The sequence below is a fragment of the Protopterus annectens genome, chromosome 2.part1, assembly GCF_019279795.1.
Source record: "Protopterus annectens isolate FY-2018-M chromosome 2.part1, PAN1.0, whole genome shotgun sequence".
NCBI classification, from domain to species: Eukaryota; Metazoa; Chordata; order Ceratodontiformes; family Protopteridae; genus Protopterus; species Protopterus annectens.
This window is the reverse complement of record NC_056729.1, coordinates 371,827,254-371,842,324: the sequence shown is the minus strand read 5'-3', so window position 1 is coordinate 371,842,324 and position 15,071 is coordinate 371,827,254.

The following is a 15,071-nucleotide window of genomic DNA, read 5'->3' as shown; positions in this document are numbered from 1 at the left end:
GTGATCATTTGAACATCTACTGCTGTGGTGTGTTCAGCCTACACAACCATACTATGCTCTTCACACTGATCACTGCTGCAATAGCCTTAGCTATAAGGGTAGATTACCATAGCTAACTATATTTTGGAGGTGAAACTGAAATAGTCCAGTATTCCCTGCAGAATGTTCCTAAAAACTTGATCTAGACCTAAAGAAGGAATCAAGCTTATAGTGCTTTGTAAAAGTATGTACAGAGGACTGAGTAGTACCTTCTATAATAATTCCACAATCCAACTGTTTAAAATACCATAGAAGAAGCCAAGGGTCTGATAGAGTGAGCCTCAGCACCTGCCTTTAATAGATTTGTCATGGTGAGTATAACAAAATGTAATAGCCTTAGACAACTATGTGGAAATAGTCTGTTTTGATACTGGTTGTCCCTTCTTCTTACCTTCACAAGAACTGAACAATTGATCTGAAGATCTGAAAGATTTAGTTCTGGCTAGTAACATCTGAGTTGTCTTTGGACATTCAAGGTATGGAATATCCTTTCTTCCTTATTTTTAGGTTTAGGCAAGAAAACAGGGATATAGATAGTTTTCCTTAAAGTTGGATACCGCTTTAGGATTAAAAAAGATTGTTTTTCAAATAAATCATTTCTCTATGGAAAATGAGGTAAGGCTGACTCACCATAAGAGCAGACACCTTTCTTGCAAAGTTGAGAGTAATCAGTAAAACTGTTTTCCATGTTAAGAACCTCAAGTCAGATAGTTTAGCCGGTTCAAATGGAGCAAGTGTTAGCTTCTCTAACACAAAATTAAGATCCCAAGGAGGGGGAACAAGTTTCTTGGAGGTATCTTATGCAAAACCCTTTTCAGGAACATTTTGACATGAGACTGCCTTGAAAGAGGAGAATCCATGGGCAGACATGCTGAAATGGCTGATAAATTAACATTAATAGGGGAATAAGAAAGGCCATAGGGTTGAAACTCACATAAATACTGTAAAATCAGAGAACAATTAGCCCTGAATGGGTGCTGGTTATGTTACTGGCATCAATTAGAAAACCTCTTCCATTTGCTAACTTATGATTTTCTAGTAGCAGCATTTCTTGTCTCCGTTAGTACCTGCTGAACATCCTCAGAGAACAGGTGCCTAAAAGGAAAAACAAATATCGTATCATCCAGCCAGTCAATTGAAGATGATTGATGTCGGGGTTTTTCAAACACCCCTGTTCTTGTGTGAGTAGATCAATTTCATGAGGAAGCTTTTGGTGATTGCCCCTGGCCATTTCCAACCAAGTTGTCTGAGCCAGAAGGGAGTCACCACAATAATCTTGGGGGATTCCTTCTGAATCTTCAGAAGTACGATGGATATTTATACAAAGGATGTAAAGGCATACAGGAACATTCCTCTCCAAAGAAAAGGAAAGGCATCTTTCAGGCCTTCATGCATGGAATCCTGGAACAATATTTTGTCAGTTGATTGTTCAGAGAGGAGGCACATAGGTCTACTTGAGGAGCTCCCTACAGATGGCTCAAATTTTGGAAGACACCCTGACCTAGTTCCCATTCATGAGGGTCTGCCCTCATCCTGCTCAGCTTGTCTGCCACACAGTTTTTCTCTGACTGAATGTAAATGACTGTAGAGTGAGATGGTGCTGTGAAGTTATATCCCAAGCTAACATGGCTGGTCTGCAAAAGGAGAATGACCTGGCTCCCCCTTACCTGTTGATGTATGACATGACTATGGTATTGTCTATAACCACTTGAAAAGCTCCTGGGGACAAAAGATGGTTCAGAGAGTTAAATGCCTTGATCAGGCCAAGCATCTCTTTGATATTTATGTGCTTGCATCTGTACTTGGTGTCCCACAGCCTGTGCACTTTTATTCCTCCTGAAACTGCTGTTAAGCAAAATCTGAAGTGTCTGTGGTGACTGACTGCTTTGGAGCAAGAAGGGAGAAGGGAAGACCTGGATTTAAGAATATCCGTTGCCTCCACCAAAAAAAAAATCCTCTTCTGACAAACCCCAGTTTTGTGATATGAAAAGAAACTGCATTGATACTGGGACCAAAGGAATTTCAGATACCACTGTAGCTTTCTCATGTAAAGTCTTACCAGTGGTATCATAAGAATCCCAGATGCCATGTGACCCAAAATCCTGAGGTATTCCCTCACAGTGTCTGAAGTCTGAGTGGAAAACCATAGAACTAGATCTAGATAAATATCTATTTTTTCCTGTGGAACAAAAGCTTTTTGAACTGAGGTGTCTAGCCGACATCCAAAAAGCACAATTCTTAATGAGGGAGTCAAGAAAGACATTTGAATGTACTCTTTGAATCCCAACTTGTGTAAGAGATCTCTCACCCAAAACAAAGACTCCTGACATTTTGAAAAAGACTCAGCAAAGATAAGCAAGTTGTCTAAATATAAAAAGCTGTGGACACCCTTTAGCCTACAATGAGCTATAACTGGAGCTAGATACTTTCTGAACACTCTTTGTGCAGTGGACAGTACAAAGGATAAGCCACAGAAATGGTAATGTGATCCACACACACAAAACCTTAAGAATTATTTAAAATCTGGATGGGTAGGGATGTGACGATAAGCATCTTTTAAGTTTAGTGTTAACAGGAAACTTGAAAGAGGAAGAAGAGGTAACAGGTCATGAAGTGACATCATTTTGAATTTAGACATTATCACAAACAGCCTTAGGAAAGAAAGATCCAGAATGTGTCTTCAAGTATTTTCTTTCTTTGGCACTAGGAACATCCTTAAACAAAACCCGTTCCCCACCCGGGAAGGAGGAACTTTCCTATCACCCACTGGGACAGCATGTGATGAATAACAGGTTGAAATTAAAGAGTCTAACCTGCAGGATGAAGAATGACTCATTGGAAAGACAGAATTTTGCCCCACTGTAATCTGTAACCCTGTTGAATAATTTTTAGAATCCATTTGTCTGAAACAATCTGTTACCAAAGAGAAAAAAATGGAGAGTCAGACTTTCTGGAAGAGAAAATAGCTAATTGTGTGTGTTTGTGTGTGTGTGTGTGTGTGGGGGGGGGGGGGGGGGGTGTTACAAGGTCTCTTGAACACTCATTCAGACTTGTTGGATTGTCCTTGGTGTTAGGAGGTTTAGACTTCTTTTGGAACCCCTTTGCCCCTTCTTTCTAAATGTGTTTTGTACCTGAAGTCTGTTGATATTGTTTATTCTGTTTTGTTTTTTTTTTTGCCAAAATTAGATGAGAATAAAAAAAATTCCTTGAATAATTTGAAAAAGAAAGACTGAAAAATCTTGGAGATTCCCCGGATCACCTTGCCCCTTTCAACACACTTTATTGATCACCTCTGCAGCAAAGGGGCCAAACACTAAATATCTATGTAAAGGAGAATATAGAATCTCATTCTTTTAAATCATCTGGAAGATTCTGAGAATGTAGCCAAGCAAACCTACTTAAAGCAGTACCAGTTACCATAACCCTCAAATATATATCAACAGAGTCATGCACACACTAAAAAAACTGAGTAGCAGAAGAAACTTAAGTCACAACAAGAGAGAGTAGATAAAACATTCCTCATACTTTCACAATATGTCAGAAAAAACTTTAATATGTGAGGCTAACAATGTTAAATTCTGAAAATCAAAGTTGTACAGTATACACCTTTTCCCCATACCTATCAATAATTTTTATATCCTTATTAGAAAGAATAGGATTAGAATTAACTAAGTGCTTAGCAGCAGTAGAGTCAACTAAGGCAATAGCTGCTGGGTCAGGTTTGGGAATAGTGCAAAAAATGTGAAAGAATGAGGAACTTTATACATTTTATTTGCCTTTTTAGGGACAGCTGTCTATCAGAACAATTGCAGGCAATAGGACACACATCTTCTAAAGCAGACAGGACAGGAAGAATGGGTGTAGGTTCTGTAAAACTCTTCTGTAACAATTCACAGTATTTTCTGAGGTACTGAGAAATCTCAACGTTCTCCCACTGAAAACACTGAGACATTCTAGCAATAGTCTCAGAAGAAGAAAACCCCTACTGGGAGAAGCAGAAACTGAGCTCTCCTCTTAGTATGAATCAGAAATATGAGGACAAAACCAAGAATCCATCCCTGCATCTTCCTGTTCAGATTCAGAATTTTGAGTCTCCTTGTGAAAAGAGGGATCCCTCTTTATTTTACTAGAAATTACTCTACTAGATGTATCAATAGCCTGAATTAAACCCTGAGCCAGTCCCTGTAAACTACTACTATCCAAAGAAATTTGAAGAGGAGTAGATACATGGTTGGATTTCTGTTTCTTTTTGGCAAGAAAAATGGGGCCAACTTACTTCACCAGGGATGGGCACAACATTCTGACATAGCAAGGAAACCTTCCTTGTTCCCTCGCTCAGTACCAACAACAAGTGTCTCTCCTTTGCCACCTGAGGGGACGCCAGCATCTGCAGAGGATGTGGATATTCCCTGGTTCACAGTGGCTGTACGTGCTACATCTGTGGGATTTGGGTTAAAAGATGAGTGGCCTGAGGTGCAACAAATGACCATAGCAGATTCACCCACCTGTAGCTGAGGCAAACTGCTATCCTGCTGTGGTTGCAAAGGTTGTTTGCTTAACTTTTTCTTTTTTGTGGCAGGAAGAAGGACCGACTGTGGGAACGAATATCTGTTTCATGATCAAGCCAAAAATGGTGCCTCATTCTCAGGAAAAAACAAGCAGCAAATGGCAGTAAATCTACCAATCCAAAAAAGTTAACCTTTTGACAAAAAATGTACAGTAAAAAGCACTCTTAAACCCTATAGTAGCCTCACAATAGAAATTAACACAATTTCTGCACAGAAAATATGTTATGAGTTAGTTTACACTATTATAAAACTGACAGAAAAACGAGTTCTCCATTTAAAAGTACATTACAATCTAAAAGCAGTCCGTTAAAACACAGCACTCATAGCTTTAAAATAACTTTCCTAAAGAGGAAACTAATAAAACATCAGTAAATATAAGAACATGGATTTTTCCCCCAAAGGCAACTTGCCTGCCTAGCACAGGAACGCACAAGCTGACCGTCAGTCCTTGAATCCCCCAGAGGGGCATTCTCTTCTGTGGTAAGAAAGCTCTGAAGGGCTTTGTGCCCAAACTTGTCTTTTAGTCAGATCACCTAAAGCTGCTTGACAGTTTGGACATGTGGAAGGTACCCTGAAGGTTTGGAAACTGTCCACTTGTTATATTCTGGGTAGGCATAATTTTGAACCATACCAAGTCCATCAGAATTTCTCATCTGGGAGCAAAATAATAGAGTGCCACAAATTCCCGAGTGACTCCATCAAATCATGATTTTTCTTTTTGCACTCTGCAAAGCTAAACAACAAATCTGCAATACGGACCTATTAATAACCAAGCAGCACATTTCTTGGAGACATCTATCCAACCAAAAGCTACAAGAAGATGCTGCCAGTCAAAAAGTACACTGTCAGTACTTACTACCAACACATCAGCTGGGAAACTTGGAAAGCAAAGCAATAAATGTGCATTTACAGACTGCAAGCTATGAGAAATACCAATAAATAAACATAACAAGATGATTCTGCAGAATGACAGCCACAAATACTCTCTCTCTCACCTTGAGATGCTGCGCTTCAGTGTTCACCAATCTATCTCCCTTCCACTGGCAAGGTTACAGAATTTAAAAAAAAATTAAGTGGACTCCTGAAATCAACGTAGTTGGTCTAGGTGCCACAGGTTCAAGCAACCATAGGCTGCAGTGCAGCCTGGAGGTACTGCAGTGGTGTACAGGTGAGTGAGTAGTGGAGATTATCCCAAGCAGATTATGAAGGTATACTAATGGATGGTGCTGATGCCAATGTTGTTTGTTCATTTCTTCACACCTCCACTCCAAAGCCCCCCTCTATTTTTTGCAGAGATGTGGATTTAACTGCCATATCTTGGAGAGACATCAAAACAGTGTACCCATCACTTATGTCATAGTAGGAGGGAGACCATGAACAGGAGAGAGCAATGCTTCAGTGAACAAAGAACGTTAAGTACGTCTGCTGGCTGTTTTGTGCTCATATTTGTCTTAGTGGTGTATGGCAGTTTTCCCCATTAGTTCTTGGTACAAGGCAAGTAAAAAGGTGAGTGGGTGGAGATTGGCTTTGTCCGACCTCGCATTTCTGCTCTAATTATATTTTTACAGTAATGATGTTCCTACTGAATCAGGAACATAGATGAAAATAATCAGATACAGTTTTTAAATATCTGACATTCATTCACTTAGAAAAATTAAGAGAATAAAATAATTTCTGTTCTCACCCATTTTTACAGAATAAAGAATTGTGTCTTTGAAGTGTTTTATGCAGTTTGGTGACAGCAATCTTTACTGTTTCCACAAAATCACAGATGTTACGAGTGCACAAACATCTTCACATAAAATCAAGAACATTTGCACCCCCAAAGCACTGTATCACTTCCCTGCACAAACAGTGATGGAATGGTTTAACGCTAACAGAAACTGCGAGACATATAAAGTTAAACACTACAAACTACCTTTTTTATTCAATGAGATGTAATCATGTGCACTGTAGCTTTACCTCTCAAGTGCACCTCATTATGAGGAACGTTCTCCATTTTGAGTCTTACAAAGTCCTTGTTCATCATTCTTCCACATTGAAAAGAGTCTGATACTCATTCATACTGACTGTGTTAGAAGATGTACAAATCTGAAATCTGGTTTGCTTTGTTTTTCATATTTGAGTTGCTTGTGGGTACTTGCATGTCCACTGCAGTCTGGGTTGAGTATTTTCCAAAGATGAGGAAGGTAGCAGCTTGAGGAGATATCTAAAGATGCTGGAGGTATTGGGGATGGAGAGCATGTACGTGACATGGGGAGTATAGTTAGGTAATAGTAGGTGATGGCAGGGATTCCTTGTCAGCTGCACGATCTTGCCCTTTGGGATTGACTTTTCTATGAGTATACATAAGCTAGAGGCTTGAGGCAGTGAGTTAGGATAAAGATCCAGCATTTCTGGTTACATCACTAATGATGTACCAACAACAATTTAAAAAGATGGTGGTTAAAATTTTTAGACTCCTAGCCTGTATAATGAGCAAAGGGGAATTGAAGAATAAAAGCTAAGTTATGTCACTGTATAGAGCATAAGATTACATGCATATAATGGATAGTATAGGTTTGGGAGACTGAGTAGGAATGAAAACTTGGATTGATTAGGAAAGTGCAAAGGAGGCTAAAACAAGAATGTTTTGAAGAAATGCCAGAGTGAATTTTGAAGAGAATAAAATGGGAAAGTGTGAGATGTCTACTGTAGTGTCTACTGTAGACATCTCTTCACAGAAACAAATGGTACCTCAAATGCCAGGTTAAAGGAACTTGGCCTTCTTCAACAGATAAATAAGACAGGCATGTTGGTATGATCGACACATATCCCAGCATATCCCTCACATCTGGCACAAACTTCTACTACATGGCAAGCAGAGTAGCATCCTTGCCACCTTGAAGGTAAACTTAAATAACTGGATTGGTGTTTACACAAATTATTTTTATTTTAATTTTATATGAGTGTATCAGTTGTTTTTATTTTTATAAAAGAAAACTGTATCCCAGTTCTATACAAGTTCAGATGTTAATATAAATAAGTTTAGATGTTAATATAAATAAAACAGTTTTGTTCTGGTTATATTTTGTGTAATTTAATATTAGTGTAGAAGCAGTTAATTTTATTTTTATAAAAGAAAATTGTATTTTAGTTTTGCACAAGTTCAAAGTTTAATACAAGTTCAAATATTAATATAAATAAAACACTATTGTTCTTCTGTTTTTATTTTGTTTAATATTTTGTTCTTCAATTTGTGTTTAAAAGTTTGTATCCCACAATTCCATTGGAGTGGGTGGGATTCCATATTTTTTTATGTAAATTGTATGGTAATCAGCATACAGATTTTTGGCCAGATTTTTGATGACTGCAGGTTGAGAGGTATGTTGGTAGGATATAGCCCCATATAGCTAAGGCTACTAATGTAGTGATCAATATGAAGAACATCTAAAAAAAAATAAATACAAAGCTGAAAAAATTCTATATAATAAACACTGAGAAAATGAGGAAAATGGGCAGTTGACCACTAGGTAACAGGTAAAAAATATTTAGGTAAATTACCGGTGTTTATAAAAGCAGGAATATTTTAACTTATTTTAACTTCCTGCTCTCATGACATTGCTCTGTATATAACCAAAGGTCTTACTTTTCTAAATAACTATCAATACAGCTTATAAAAATGTTTGCTTTTCCTGTTTTCTCCTCCTTATATAAATCTCCTCAGTCTATTTAACACTTCTGTACCTATGGTGTTATGCAGCTTTCTCCTCTATACTACTATCTCTAACCTTTAGCCTTAGCCATACATTTCATTGTAGAATTCTGACATTAAATGTAATGTATTTACCGATAGTAAGTTTGCATCATTTACCTTTGCAGTTTGTTTCACTGATATTAGTTGTTGATAATTATTTAACTCATTCTGTGTGTGTTATGGGCATTTTAGTTAGCATACATGGTGCATGTTGTCACTTACCAGCTTTCATTGTGAAACTGAATTCTGCCTGTTTAGATTAATGTTCTACTCCAGTTAAAGATTATGTCAAGGTGCAAAATGCATTTTGCATCCTTTAAAAAATATAAAGTTTAAAAGAAAGTTTCCAAATGTGAAAGACAAAATGCACTGAATCACATTTATGGCATGAATATTCATGGACAGACAGGCAGCTCTTATGTCACCTTGGGTTCCAGCTGTAATATGTTGGATTAATGTAGGTAGGTAATTGTAAATTAGTTCTGTAATTGCCAAGTTGTTCATTTAACAGGCAAATACATAACTAATTTACCATTACTTACTTAAGCTAACCCAGTCTAATTACAGATGAAACCCAAAGTGATGTAAGTGATGCCCGCCCAGCCATGAATATTTATGCCATAAACACAGCTAGGTATGTTGTATCTTCTATGTTCAGAATCAAAATTTAAAAAGGTTTAATTTGCAAATAGGAGCAAATTGCCATTTTGTTTTTATATAAAAAGTGCTTCCATGCATAGTGATATATGCAAATGCTTTTTTATATAAAAACAAAAGGTCATTTTTCACCTTTAGATATGATCTTTAACAAACTTAAATCCAATAACCCATATGTAGGAATTTCATCTTAATTATATTATTAGTAAATGCTACTTATAAACTTTAAACCTTTGAACAGGCTTCTGTTGAGCAGCAGCTGTTGCAAAGATTTGTGGTGAAAAGTAACTTTTTATTTCAAAGTGTTTTTTAAACCTTAAACACATTATTCCTTTCTTTGGAAAGAATACAACATTACATCCCTAAGCTAAGTTTTCTGAATTTTTAATGAAAAATGATTTACAAAAGCAAATATTACTTTATAAAATGTTTGTTAGTATGAGCATTTATGTAATTCATTGTATAATGTTTATTTTTCTGAAAATATTCTCCCAAGGTCTCAGCCAAAAAGGAATAGTTTATCCAGGTGGACATTTTTAGACAATTTAACTAAATAACTTAATATTACTGTTTGCCATTACAACGAGTCTACATTTAACCTTTCAAAGATTTTTCTTCCACTACTCTCAGCAACTGATATCCACCTTGTCCCCATTGGCCCATTCATACCAATTTCCTCTCACCAATGGAAGGTAGATGGATAACACAAAATCCTGTTAAAGGACTAGAGACAAGAGGTCCCACTTTTGGCAGGAGAGAATGACCTTGATGGCCTTTCATTGGTGACATGGCTGTTTCCTTTTTATGAAGGATTTGAGCCAGGAGCAAAAAACATCTACATGGCAAGGGTCAGGGATTTTAGATGTGCGAACTGGAACTGGATTAAAGCAAACATGACATCACAAGCATCACAATAGCAGCTCACACATGCTATCTACTACAACCAATACATTTTAGTCTGTTTGCAGTCAAGGAAACATTCTTTGGTCTCCAACAGGCAATAGTCCTATTGGAAGCAGATTGCCACACCTTCTTCCAAGTATGGTCAAGCCAACTTCACACTGCTCAGTTCCATCAATCCCTGCTTCTATTCCTTTCTCCTCTAGTAGCTGATCTGCTAATCATACTTTGGAAATCTAGATATCCATAAGGGCTGCATCCCTCTATGTCATTGAACCAGAGTATTTAACATTCTTAAAATTCATAAACCATATGAAACACAGGTAACTCAGTTCAGGTCAAGTCTACAACAACTTCCTGGATAGAGGATTTCCACAGAGTCACACAGTTTATGGACAGAGGGTAAGGAGAACCAAGCCCTGGACCAAAGTTTGTGAGCATCTCTTAGACTTGATCAACTTTTCCCTAATCTGAATCTTTCCAAAAATCTTTTAAGCACTTCTTTCTGCCTTTACTAAGTTTGAAATGTATAGGGAATTCATTGCCAACCTACTAGCTGTAGGACTCCCTCTTACAGGTTGTACATTTTTTGGACAATTATATCATGGTAGATAATTTCACACACCAATGCCACAAATTTCACACAGTAATTGCAATAAGACTTAATAGTACAATAATTTATTTACCCCTCAGATATATAGACAGCCTCAGACTCAAACCACAATACTTTCTAGCTGCCTGTGAAATTTATTATTTGTTGACCAGGTTAGTCCCACTAGGCTAGGAGTGTCTTTTCAGGGTAGATTCAAGTTGGCATTTATACTAATAGAGGAAAATTGTCCATGGCACCTTCCTCTACTTCTTTTGATAGGTGACTTGAGATCTTTTACATCCACCTGAGTTACCACCAACTGGCAATATCTCATTTGAAAGGCAGCACAATCAGGAGTGTAGCACCCCCCTCATGCTGCACTGCAGTATTAGCAACTGTGCTAGTAAGTATGGGAATAGAACCCACAGCCTTCTGCTCCAAAGTTAAATGTGTTACCTATTATGCCATTGACTTTATTTCACAAAATTGACCCATGCATGTTGGAACAGTGTCTCTAATGAGACTACATCAACACAGATGCTTCAACTATTTAAGAAAAAAAACAAACCTGAATTAAAAAAAAAAGTATAAATATACTTGCTTGGAGATGTATTTATTTGTTTTGTTTGTTTGCTAACAGGATTCCTGGGCTGGTACAGGTCCCTTTTCAGCCATTTCCCAGGCCATAAGGCAGAGACAATGCAGCTACAAAAATATGGCACAATACAGTTAAAATACATTTGATGCATACATCAAATACAACGAGAACAGATAAAAACTGTACACGTTGTCTCAGACAAATATGAGCTGTAATAGTTATATACATTTAATGTACAATTGGCAGCAGGGCTTAATGCATTGGTTTATATACATGATGAGATTATTAAATAGTGTAGTTTTAAGAGGAAAGAAGCTGAGAAGTTACAGTGAACAATGTACTGAAATAATAGGTAAATGGGGAAATAATTAGTAAGACAGAATCTAAAGTAAAACACTGAAGAGAAATAATTAAGTATGAAAAGAAAGAGTAAGTAGCATTAGATAGATTAGATAGCTTTAGGACAATTTTACTAAAAAACTAATAACTTTCATTCTCCCTTTGCACATCTACTACATTTTGACATATATTGCTAAATTGTGAAATTATTATGTTTCATCTTTTTGTGAATTTTTTTGTTGCATTCTACTTTGCTCTGTGTGTGTGTGTGTATATTTCTACACACACACACACACACACACACACACACACACACACACACACACACACACACAATAGGTAAAGTGGTACTTGGGAGCAAAGCTGCTGACTGAGAATCCTAAAAAGACAAAAAAAGATCCATGCACTGTATACAAGTTCACGTGAGACTTTAGAGTAATCAAGCAATTATAATGTGTTTAAAAATCAAAAAATCCAAATAGATGAACATGTTTTCCCTTAAGAAAGCTTTGGCAGATCTAAGTCCAGTTTACATGACATGCAGTGTTTATCTGCTCTAACACAGAAATCATTGTCAATTAACTTGAGCTGGGGTCAGAAATGTATGTCATGGCCTGTTCATTCAAACTACAATGGGATAATTTTCATCTTTTATACCTGTTCTGCATATCTACCCCTGTTGGTAGCTAGTAGAGTACAGCGCATGTGCTGTAATCCTATCATATCTCATTTCCTCTCTGCTTTTACTGGCTCGTGTGAGTATGCACAACATATTTATTTTGTGAAATAACTCCCCTTCAACTATTTAAATTTATTGGTCATCCTACTGTATTCCATAGTACCAGAATTCAAAGGTGACCACCCCCTTTCAATCTATCTTGCTGTTTTAAAAGTAGTGACACTCCACTAAAACTTAACTTTTTATACACTATCCCCCACACTGGAATCATAGATAAACTTACTAAGCTGGACATTAATCCCTATGTCACTCAATGGGTTGCCAACTGGCTTACTAACAGAACCCACACTGTAAAAGTAGCCGACTCCAAATCCAGCCCCAGACAAGTGACAAGTGGAGAACCTCAGGGTTCAGTCATGGGACCGCTCTTGTTTGGCATCTACATCTCTGAAGTACAGGCCAACAGTAAGGGACTATGACTAACAAAGTTCGCAGATGACTGCAAACTGGGAGCCATTATTGAATCCCTAAATAATGTGGATATTCTACAAAAGGGCCTTACAGAAACAGATGCTTGGTGCCAGAGCCATGGGCTCAAACTCAATGCAAAGAAATGTACAGTTATCCCCTTTGGGAAAAAACACGTACCCGTGAATTACCACATTGGTGGCAGTACACTAAACATCGTGAGTGTGATAAGAGACTTAGGGACACAGGTGAACAGTGGTCTCACCTTGGATAACCACATCGCCACAACACTCGGGAAATCCTTCTATGTGACACACCTCATCACTAAGGGCTTTTCATCCAGAAAAAAGGAGTCATTGTCCCACTGTACTCATCCCTCATTAGACCCATTATAGAATACAATGCCCCACTTGGTATGTACCTCTCAAGTCATCTGCAACAACTGGAAAGGCCGCAGAAATACCTCACTAAAAGAATCACAGGCCTAAAGCAGATGCCCTATGCTGACCATCTAAAAAAACTCCACCTATACTCTGTCGCATATTGTCTACTCAGAGGTGATCTTTGCAGATACCATCAGGCCCCATACAAGGCCATGTCAAACCGAGAGCTGTTGGACATGCTACACTTAAATAATTCCCAATCCCTCAAAGCCACATGCTCCAGGGAACTAAACCTTGTCATCACAATGAACAAAACATGCTGGAGGGATAGATTCCTGACCCAGAAACTCTCCAGACTCTGGAATAGACTGCCCATACATGTCAAGCAGAGAACCTCTTTGGCCCTCTTCAAAAGGAACCTTGATGATTGGATGGGAGATAGGAAATTCAACCCAGGGATCACGTCAGTTGCCCTGCTAGACAGAGGTCCAGGGAAGTAAATAGTGTGGGAAGAAATAGCCAGTAATGGCTAGGCTTGTATAGGCCCTAGGGCTGATAGCCTAGTACCAACCTATGAACCTATATACGGCTAGTGCCTAATTGATACAAAACAAACATTCATATAAATCTTTTGCCTGACTGTATATAACTATTAGAACATCATTGTACACTGATATGATAAGCAGATGCTATTTGCCATGTTTAGCTGGGTCAACAAGTACTAAAAAAAGAGTGACAGCCAGTGAGGTTAATACCCTTAAGTATTATACCATAGTAATCACAACTGTAGATAGCCAGGAAAATCTGGCTACACCTGTGAGTGGTAGCACCTACCTTGTATCCTTTATGACAGGAGCATATACCGCCATTTCCATGACAGGAGGAATTTAACTTTCAAGGATATATCAACTATACGTATATTCAGAGAGAAAAGAAAGGGCTCTGCATGTGCTAGGCCTAAGATAAGCTGCAGCATTCTATGACACTGAACCAAACAGGGTTAAATTAGACAAGTGACAAGTGGAGTACCTCAGGGTTCAGTTCTGGGACCGCTCTTGTTTGGCATCTACATCTCTGAAGTACAGGCCAACAGTAAGGTATGTTCCATCCAAATGCTTTCAATACAGGTACATTGTAAGAGGTTGTCAGTAACATATGTTATAGATCCTAGTTGTCACAACAGTAATCCCTATAAAACAGCAAATGGCAGTTCCCACCATGGGAATCAGTGAGCCTCCAGTGTGCCTTGTACCGGTGCCTGTTGCAAAAAAACATTGCAGAGATGTCTAGGGAGTGGAGAAACACATACAACTGTACGGACCGTCTAGTCATTGGTAGTATAATCAATTTACTTGATCGTAAGTATAAGTAATATATTAATCCATCTATAATTGAAACAAGTAGAAAATAATGCAAAAGTTAATACAGTACAAAGAAACATTAGGTATAGTATAAAGAAATGTCCACTGTCAATAGTCTTACATACTAAAACAGTGCAGATGTTACAGGTTTGTAAACTAACGCAAGCTGAGTCTATGATGAGAGGGATATCGGAAAGTGCGAATCTTTGTTGAAAAGAGCATTAAACTAAATGTGTGAAGCTAGGGCTAATTAATAGGAAGAGGTAAATTCCTGCATACATACACACATACACACATAGCCCCAATCCCAGACTAATCGCACTCCCAGACACACTCAACCATTCATCCCCCACACATACACACACACACACACACACACACACACACACACACACACACACACACACACACACACACACACACACACACACACAGAATCTACTTATTCCCTAATGAACCGCCCTCAAATTGCAACATCTGAGGCGCACACAGACACACACAGATGCACACAAGCAAGCAGACACACACAGGCACACAGACACATACCACTACCCAACCACTAATCTTCCCAGCTCTTACCTCTAACATGATTGGGTGAACATGAGCTTTTGTCATGTTCTTGAACACTGGCATTCAGTGTTGCACATAGGCATCCAAACATCCCAGCAATGCACTGAATCAATGCCTTGTTAGCATTTGCGGTAGTCTACAGAGACAGACCACCAAAGATCTGCACCTCTTCATGGTGCAT